At 60.2% G+C, this 9458-nt stretch overlaps 1 long non-coding RNA gene across 1 annotated transcript; it reads left to right on the forward strand.

Annotated features, from left to right (window-relative positions):
• Positions 1 to 822: 822 nt before the first annotated feature.
• On the forward strand, positions 823 to 4093 carry LOC144270691 (uncharacterized). The gene is made up of 3 exons (XR_013347199.1): positions 823 to 956; positions 1362 to 1631; positions 3878 to 4093. It is a non-coding gene; the product is annotated as an uncharacterized LOC144270691 (long non-coding RNA).
• Positions 4094 to 9458: the final 5365 nt, after the last annotated feature.

The raw sequence follows: 9458 nt of genomic DNA on the forward strand, positions 1-9458 counted from the left end.
CGGAGAATGGCTAGGCCGGTCAGCTGTGATCACTACTCCGCATTGGCCCAGGATCGTGCACACCCTATCATTTTTTTAACCTGTTTTCCCCCAAATCCATCGTGGTCTGCTTGTTTCATCCACTATCACCTTGTCTTTTAGGCTACACCTCCAGTGGAAGCTGGTGGTGTAACTTACAGCCGGAGGAGACCTACCCCCTTTAGCTCTGGTTGAGCTAACCCTAAAAACAGGAGTGTAATCGCAGCGGCGCGAGCAATGGGATGGGCTAGCTACCCGAGTACATACCCATGGGCTCAGATGGGTACGTATACAGGGCAGCTAGCCCCTCTTGCTGCTGTTTTGAGAACGCTTTCTTGATCGGAGCTATTGTGGGTATGTCTCCTCAAGCTGGGAATTACCCCTCAAGATCAAAGTGCTGATGTACGCTTCGACTGGAAAGGGCTTGGGGCAGGGAATGTATTTTACCATCTGTTTTCACAGACTTACCCCAACAGAGCCCTTGCCTGGTGGGGCTCTGGAAACTACCGCAAAGTTAAATGAAGCTAAATCCTCCTTTCAACAGTCACAGATACATATTTGTAATTCATGCATTCCATTCCATTTACTCTGCATGTCCTGCAACATGTATGAGCAATTGGTAAAGAACTGGTGTGTGTGAGACTGTGGGAGAAAGAGGGAGAACCACTGCCCTCTGCTGGGGGAATCTGATCTGCTGGACTAGTACAGCACCATGGGCCTTATGCTTCTCACAGCTGATATTCTCCTTCAGTTGATGTGGGAGGGACTTGTGCTTTTGGGGCAGGAGGAGCTGAGTTCTATCCTGGAGTGACCATGGTGTTCAGCATAACAGCAACCATGAAGTCCTAGGTGGCCTGGATCTTCTGTGTTTGGTCCTATATTGTTAAAGGAAGAACCCAAGAAGTGGAGGCTGCATTGCCTTTCTTCCATGGCAAGAGGTAAAGAGTTACACCTTTCCCTGCACAGCCTCAGAGCTGGCCTTCAGGAAGCAGGAAGATGGTTCTCTTCTGCTTCCTGGATTGCACATACCTTTGATGCTTGAGTTACAAGAGTTGCCAGATGCAACCAGTGAAGCAATCACTGGTGGATGTGCCAATATTATGGCTGCTGAATAAGATGTGAGGCGGGGGGTATTTTTTTAACCAAAGTATTAAAGAAATATAAAAATGAATACTTTGGCCTAATACAGCACCCTTCATTGGCACATGAAGACCTTAAATTGCTTATTCCAAAGATGAATAAATTAAGCCTCACCAGACAAAGCTACCTACAGACCACCACCATAATTCCTGAGCATAAAATGACAACAGTGATCTCTTTTTCCTTCCCTCTCTGCTGGGAAGAAGCAGCCTTTGCTTTTTCTAGGGGCCAGGAGAGATGGAAGAAAGATATTCGTGTGGTAGAGGAACCTGACACCCCAGCAGTGACAGCAGAGGCTCCTGCAAGTCACAGCCGTGCTCTGGGAAACCTGTATTACACCTGCCCACTTTTTACACAAAAAACAAAAGAAGAAATATATATTTATAACACGGGCGAACCAGGTGCGTCGAGCTGGGAGCACTCTGACCTGAAAGGAATATATCCTGACGAGCTTTATCACACGGGCATGCCAGGTACGTCGAGCACTGGGAGCACTCCGTCCTGACGGATATTTATCCCATGTTATGTAACACAGGTGTACCAGCTATGTCGAGCGTTGGGAGCACTCTGACCTGACAGAGATATATCCCAACGTGCTTTATAACAGGGGCGTACAAGGTATGTTGAGCGTTGGGAGCACTCTGACCTGACAGATACATATCCTGATATGCCTTTGATGATCAACATTCAATAGTAAGAAACAGCGTGGCCCCGAGCATGCCCAATGGCTGTGCATTCAAGGGGTAACCTGGCACGATCTCTAATTAAACCTAACGTACATGACTCTGGTGCCCGTAAGTAATGGTGGATTCAGTCCAGGAGACATAAAAAGAGAAATGGCTCATTAATCAATTCATAGCAAAAGAAGAGGTCAAATTGTTTAGTAATTTACCCTTTACTCTCATCTTAATCTGGATCTGTTGCTATGGCTGCTATTAAAGTCCATTAGAATAATCCTTTTTGGCTGGGCCAGCTGCCTGACCCTGTCCCGACCCGTGCCCAGAGCTTTCACTTTCATCCGATGTTGGCAGCCACCTCATCTGCACATCCCAGAATCCCTCTCATCTGCATATCCCAGAATCCCTCTCTGTTTGCTAGAGTCACTATTTCAGAGCCAGGAAGATTGGTTTATTCTGTTTCTAAATGGGATAAGGAGGGCCCGGATCTCTGCTTAGTGCCTTTCTTAGTTTGATTTTGTGGAGTGGAAATGAGAGAGAGAGGAAAATCTAAGCACTAACTCACCTAGTTTAGCCTCACAAAATCCTCACCATTATTCCTCATAGTTATTAGCTGTATTAGAGGCCCCAGTCAGGGATCAAGGCCCCACTGTGCTAGCTGCTATACACATATGTAATAAAAAGGCAATCCCTGCCCCAAGGATCTAGCAGTCTACGTCACGAACATTTACTCTCCCAGACACCAACTCTATTAGCCGCTACCCTGCTAATGATCCAAAGCCAATAAGGAACGATTGCTGTACTTGGCATTGATATGATTATATTTTACTGGCTCATCAAAAATATGACTCAGGCAAAGTGAACAGGTAAGTGAAAGTGATCCAGCTGTGCAAGATATGGTCTGTCCACTGGTGCTTTCCCCATCGAGTTGGACGAGTCTCAACGTAAGAGGGATTTCCCCAGATCTCTTGGCAGCGATTTTCAGTCTAGCAGACATCATGTTAAGACTTCTTCTTGCTGTGCTCCAAATGGAACTAAGAATGACGCTGTGTAGCTATGTATATGGTTGGGATGGTCCATGCCAAGGGAGAGCTGGCAGCCCCATTAGCTGGTTCTGATTGCAGATAAGTGGAGGAGGTAAAACATGAGCTTTAAAGTCTGACTGGATGTTGAGAGGGAGAATAGGAATCCTCCCTGTCTGGGCTCAATGTCCACCATCTCTTCTGCTCTGGGAAAGAAAGCATTTGTACAATTGTGATGCGGTGTTCACCCATACTAGCCTAAAAGGGGCATAGGTGCTGGAACTAGGGGTGCTGGGGGTGCTGCTCCACCCCCTGGCTTGAAGTGGTTTCCATTATATAAAGGGTCTACAGTTTGGTTCAATGGCTTTCAGCACCCCCCACTGTACAAACTGTTCCAGCCCCCCTGAGAAGGGGTGAATGAGGCTGAGAAGGGGCCAGTTAATCAGATAGGCCCCTGCAGATGGGAATGAGGCAGCCTAAGTAACCCCTGAATAATGATGGAGCCAAGCTGAGAAGGAACAGGTGAGGCTGGTATAAAGCCAGGAAGCTGGCAGCAGAAAGCGGCTGCAGTGAGGGAGTCTGTGGCTACTCTCTGGATGTTAGGGAGGCGAGCATGGAACAAACCAGTCACCCAAGGGCCCAGGGTGTAGGAAACGGCTCAGGGAAATGGCAGCAAGGTCGAAGGCGGTGCAGACCTTGGCTGCTGATTAGAGGGTCCCTGAGCTGGAACTCGGAGTTGGGGGCATGTTCGGGGTCCCCTGCCAGGCACTGGGGAAGGGACACAGTCTGGGCAGTACATGGGAAGACTGCCGGAGACCATTTGTCTTTGATAACCCCGGAAGGGGGAAAATACAGTGACTTGGCCACAGAGAAGGAGCAGCCAAGCCACAAAGAGAGAGCACCCTGTTACAGCTATATAAACAGGTGGAGTTTCCCATCCAGGGAATACATTTAATGTAAACAAAATATATGTTAAAATTAATGGGCTCCTCTTATATGTTGAATTTACTTTGTAAATAGATGGAGTCTGCAAAAGGGATGTAAACCGTCCTGCACACATATGGAGTGTATGAATACCCCAGGGATGAAGCCAAGTGCTTTGAGGGAGCTACATCTGGGCCAGAATGCAGCAGATCATCTGTTCACTAGAACACTTCACACTGATTCACCATTCCCTACACTGGCTCCCCACTGACCAGACTCCAGTGCACTGATTTACAAACCTCTGCATGGTATTGGCTGGACCAAGACTATGGAACTCCCTGACAGATAAAATAAAGTTCATACCAATAGAGCTGCTTCAGAGCTAAGTGCCAATCTGTTCAACTCAGCCTTGCCGCCATAACCCCCTCCACACACACCAGCACCTCCCCCGGGGATGTGTCTACATGAAAACATCCCACAATAAGTTCAAGCTTCTTCCTGCCAAGAGGGCTGGGAACGAGAGGGATTAGTGCTCACTTCTTGTAAGAGCAGCTCTGATACTGGAGGGGTTCAAATGGGAATAGATAGAGGGGTGCATGTCGGGATGGATGGACAGAGAGATGGATGGATGGATGGGTAGCTGAGGAGTGCACCTGGGGATGGACAGATAGCTGGATAGAGGAGGGGTGCATATGGGGATAGACTGATGGACAGAGAAGGAGTGCACCTGGTGACAGAGAAATGGATAGAGGAGGGGGCACCTGGGGATGGATGGAGGGAGGGATGGAGGTTGCACAGGGGTATGGAGGAGGGGGAGGGAGGGAGGAGGGGGTTGCACAGGGGGATGGAGGGATGGGGGCGGGAGGGAGGGGGGGTTGCACAGGGGGATGGAGGGATGGGGGCGGGAGAGGGGGGGTTGCAGAGGGGGATGGAGGGAGGGGGCGGGAGGGAGGAGGGGGTTGCACAGGGGGATGGAGGGATGGGGGCGGGAGGGAGGGGGGGTTGCACAGGCGGATGGAGGGATGGGGGCGGGAGGGAGGGGGGGTTGCAGAGGGGGATGGAGGGAGGGGGCGGGAGGGAGGAGGGGGTTGCACAGGTGGAAGGATGGAGGAGGGGGAGGGATGGAGGAGGGGTTGCACAGGGGGATGGAAGAGGGGGAGGGAGGGATGGAGGAGGGGTCGCAGAGGGGGATGGAGGGATGGGGGCGGGAGGGAGGGTTGCAGAGGGGGATGGAGGGAGGGGGGGTTGCACAGGGGGAGGGAGGGAGGAGGGGGATGGAGGAGGGGGTGGAACAGGGCGAGGGAGGAGGGGGAGGGATGGAGGGATGGGGGCGGGAGGGACGGGGGGTTCCACAGGGTGATGGAGGGAGGGGGGCGGGAGGGAGGAGGGGGTTGCACAGGGGGGAGGGAAGGAGGAGGGGGAGGGAAGGATGGAGGAGGGGTTGCACAGGGGGATGGAGGGATGGGGGCGGGAGGGAGGAGGGATTGCACAGGGGGGAGGGATGGAGGAGGGGGAGGGAGGGATGGAGGAGGGGTTGCACAGGGGGATGGAGGGACGGGGGCGGGAGGGAGGAGGGGGTTGTACAGGGGGGAGGGATGGACGAGGGGGAGGGAGGGATGGAGGAGGGGATGGAGGGGGGTTGCAGAGGGGGATGGAGGGATGGGGGCGGGAGGAAGGGGGCGTTGCACAGGCGGATGGAGGGAGGGGGGCGGGAGGGAGGAGGGGGTTGCACGGGGGGAGGGATGGAGGGATGGAGGGGGGGATGGAGGAGGGGTTGCAGAGGGGGATGGAGGGATGGGGGCGGGAGGGAGGAGGGGGTTGCACAGGAGGGAGGGATGGAGGAGGGGTTGCACAGGGGGATGGAGGGATGGGGGTGGGAGGAAGGGGGCGTTGCACAGGGGGATGGAGGGGGGGTTGCAGAGGGGGATGGAGGAGAGGGAGGGAGGGAGGAGGGGGTTGCACAGGGGGATGGAGGGATGGAGGAGGGGATGGAGGGGGGTTGCAGAGGGGGATGGAGGGATGGGGGCGGGATGGAGGAGGGGTTGCACAGGGGGATGGAGGGGGGGTTGCACAGGGGGATGGGGGGAGGGGGGTGGGAGGAAGGAGGGGGTTGCACAGTGGGGATGGAGGGAGGGATGGAGGGGGGTTGCAGAGGGGGATGGAGGGAGGGGGCGGGAGGGAGAGGGGGGTTGCATAGGGGGATGGAGAAGGGGGAGGGAGGGATGGAGGAGGGGTTGCATAGGGGGATGGCGGAGGGGGAGGGCGGGATGGAGGAGGGGTTGCACAGGGGGATGGCGGAGGGGGAGGGCGGGATGGAGGAGGGGTTGCACAGGGGGATGGAGGGATGGGGTTGTACAGGGGGGAGGGATGGAGGAGGGGGAGGGAGGGATGGAGGAGGGGTTGCAGAGGGGGATGGAGGGATGGGGCGGGATGGAGGAGGGGTTGCACAGGGGGATGGGGGGGCGGGAGGAAGGAGGGGGTTGCACAGTGGGGATGGAGGGAGGGATGGAGGGGGGTTGCAGAGGGGGATGGAGGGGGAGGTTGCACAGGGGGATGGGGGAGGGGGGCGGAAGGGAGAGGGGGGTTGCATAGGGGGATGGAGGAGGGGGAGGGAGGGATGGAGGAGGGGTTGCATAGGGGGATGGTGGAGGGGGAGGGCGGGATGGAGGAGGGGTTGCACAGGGGGATGGAGGGATGGGGTTGTACAGGGGGGAGGGATGGAGGAGGGGGAGGGAGGGATGGAGGAGGGGTTGCAGAGGGGGATGGAGGGATGGGGGCAGGATGGAGGAGGGGTTGCACAGGGGGGTGGGATGGAGGGGGGGTTGCACAGGGGGCTGGAGGGAGGGGCGGGAGGGAGGAGGGGGTTGCACAGGGGGGCGGGATGGAGGGGGGGTTGCACAGGGGGCTGGAGGGAGGGGGGCGGGAGGGAGGAGAGGGTTGCACAGGGGGGAGGGATGGAGGGATGGAGGGGGGGATGGAGGGGGGTTGCAGAGGAGGATGGAGGGAGGGGGAGGGAGGGAGGAGGGGGTTGCACAGGGGGGAGGGATGGAGGAGGGGGAGGGATGGAGGGATGGAGGGGGGATGGAGGGATGGGGCGGGATGGAGGAGGGGTTGCACAGGGGGATGGAGGAGGGGGCGGGAGGGAGGAGGGGTTGCACAGGGGGGTGGGATGGAGGGGGGGTTGCACAGGGGGCTGGAGGGAGGGGCGGGAGGGAGGAGGGGGTTGCACAGGGGGGCGGGATGGAGGGGGGGTTGCACAGGGGGCTGGAGGGAGGGGGGCGGGAGGGAGGAGAGGGTTGCACAGGGGGGAGGGATGGAGGGATGGAGGGGGGGATGGAGGGGGGTTGCAGAGGAGGATGGAGGGAGGGGGAGGGAGGGAGGAGGGGGTTGCACAGGGGGGAGGGATGGAGGAGGGGGAGGGATGGAGGGATGGAGGGGGGATGGAGGGATGGGGCGGGATGGAGGAGGGGTTGCACAGGGGGATGGAGGAGGGGGCGGGAGGGAGGAATGGAGGGGGGGATGGAGGGGAGGTTGCACAGGGGGATGGAGGAGGGGGCGGGAGGGAGGAGGGGGTGCACAGGGGGGCGGGATGGAGGGATGGGGGCGGGATGGAGGAGGGGTTGCACAGGGGGCGGGAGGGAGGAGGGGGTGCACAGGGGGGAGGGATGGAGGAATGGAGGGGGGGATGGAGGGGTGGTTGCACAGGGGGATGGAGGAGGGGGAGGGAGGGAGGAGGGGGTGCACAGGGGGGCGGGATGGAGGAATGGAGGGGAGGTTGCACAGGGGGTGCACAGGGGGGTGGGAGGGAGGAGGGGTTGCACAGGGGGATGGAGGGAAGAGGGGATTGCAGAGGGGGAGGGAGGGAGGGGGGGTTGCACAGGGGGATGGAGGGAGGAGGGGGTGCACAGGGGGATGGAGGGAGGAGGGGGTGCACAGGGGGGCGGGATGGAGGGATGGAGGAGGGGATGGAGGGGGGTTGCAGAGGGGGATGGAGGGATGGGGCGGGATGGAGGAGGGGTTGCACAGGGGGATGGAGGGGGGGGTTGCACAGGGGGGCGGGAGGGAGGAGGGGGTTGCAGAGAGGGATGGAGGGATGGGGGCGGGATGGAGGAGGGGTTGCACAGGGGGATGGAGGGAGGAGGGGTTGCACAGGGGGATGGAGGGAGGGGAGGTTGCACAGGTGGATGGAGGGAGGAAGGGGTGCACAGGGGGCGGGAGGGAGGAGGGGGTGCACAGGGGGATGGAGGGAGGAGGGGGTGCACAGGGGGGCAGGAGGGAGGAGGGGGTGCACAGGGGGATGGAGGGTGGGGGGGTTGCACAGGGGGATGGAGGGAGGAGGGGGTGCACAGGGGGGCGGGATGGAGGGATGGAGGAGGGGATGGAGGGGGGTTGCAGAGGGGGATGGAGGGATGGGGGCGGGATGGAGGAGGGGTTGCACAGGGGGGCGGGAGGGAGGAGGGGGTTGCAGAGGGGGCTGGAGGGAGGGGGGCAGGAGGGAGGAGGGGGTGCATGGGGGATGGAGGGAGGGGAGGTTGCACAGGGGGGCGGGAGGGAGGAGGGGGTGCACAGGGGGGCGGGAGGGAGGGATGGAGGAGGGGATGGAGGGGGGTTGCAGAGGGGGATGGAGGGATGGGGGCGGGATGGAGGAGGGGTTGCACAGGTGGATGGAGGGAGGAAGGGGTGCACAGGGGGCGGGAGGGAGGAGGGGGTGCACAGGGGGGCAGGAGGGAGGAGGGGGTGCACAGGGGGATGGAGGGTGGGGGGGTTGCACAGGGGGATGGAGGGAGGAGGGGGTGCACAGGGGGGCGGGATGGAGGGATGGAGGAGGGGATGGAGGGGGGTTGCAGAGGGGGATGGAGGGATGGGGGCGGGATGGAGGAGGGGTTGCACAGGGGGGCGGGAGGGAGGAGGGGGTTGCAGAGGGGGCGGGAGGGAGGAGGGGGTGCACAGGGGGATGGAGGGAGGGGAGGTTGCACAGGGGGGCAGGAGGGAGGAGGGGGTGCACAGGGGGGCAGGAGGGAGGAGGGGGTGCACAGGGGGATGGAGGGAGGAGGGGGTGCACAGGGGGGCGGGATGGAGGGATGGAGGAGGGGATGGAGGGGGGTTGCAGAGGGGGATGGAGGGATGGGGGCGGGATGGAGGAGGGGTTGCACAGGGGGGCGGGAGGGAGGAGGGGGTTGCAGAGGGGGCGGGAGGGAGGAGGGGGTGCACAGGGGGATGGAGGGAGGGGAGGTTGCACAGGGGGGCAGGAGGGAGGAGGGGGTGCACAGGGGGGCAGGAGGGAGGAGGGGGTGCACAGGGGGATGGAGGGAGGAGGGGGTGCACAGGGGGGCGGGATGGAGGGATGGAGGAGGGGATGGAGGGGGGTTGCAGAGGGGGATGGAGGGATGGGGGCGGGATGGAGGAGGGGTTGCACAGGGGGGCGGGAGGGAGGAGGGGGTTGCAGAGGGGGCGGGAGGGAGGAGGGGGTGCACAGGGGGATGGAGGGAGGGGAGGTTGCACAGGGGGGCAGGAGGGAGGAGGGGGTGCACAGGGGGGCAGGAGGGAGGAGGGGGTGCACAGGGGGATGGAGGGAGGAGGGGGTGCACAGGGGGGCGGGATGGAGGGATGGAGGGATGGAGGAGGGGATGGAGGGGGGTTGCAGAGGGGGATGGAGGGATGGGGGCGGGATGGAGGA

Source organism: Eretmochelys imbricata, chromosome 9, assembly GCF_965152235.1.
Source record: "Eretmochelys imbricata isolate rEreImb1 chromosome 9, rEreImb1.hap1, whole genome shotgun sequence".
Classification (NCBI taxonomy): Eukaryota; Metazoa; Chordata; order Testudines; family Cheloniidae; genus Eretmochelys; species Eretmochelys imbricata.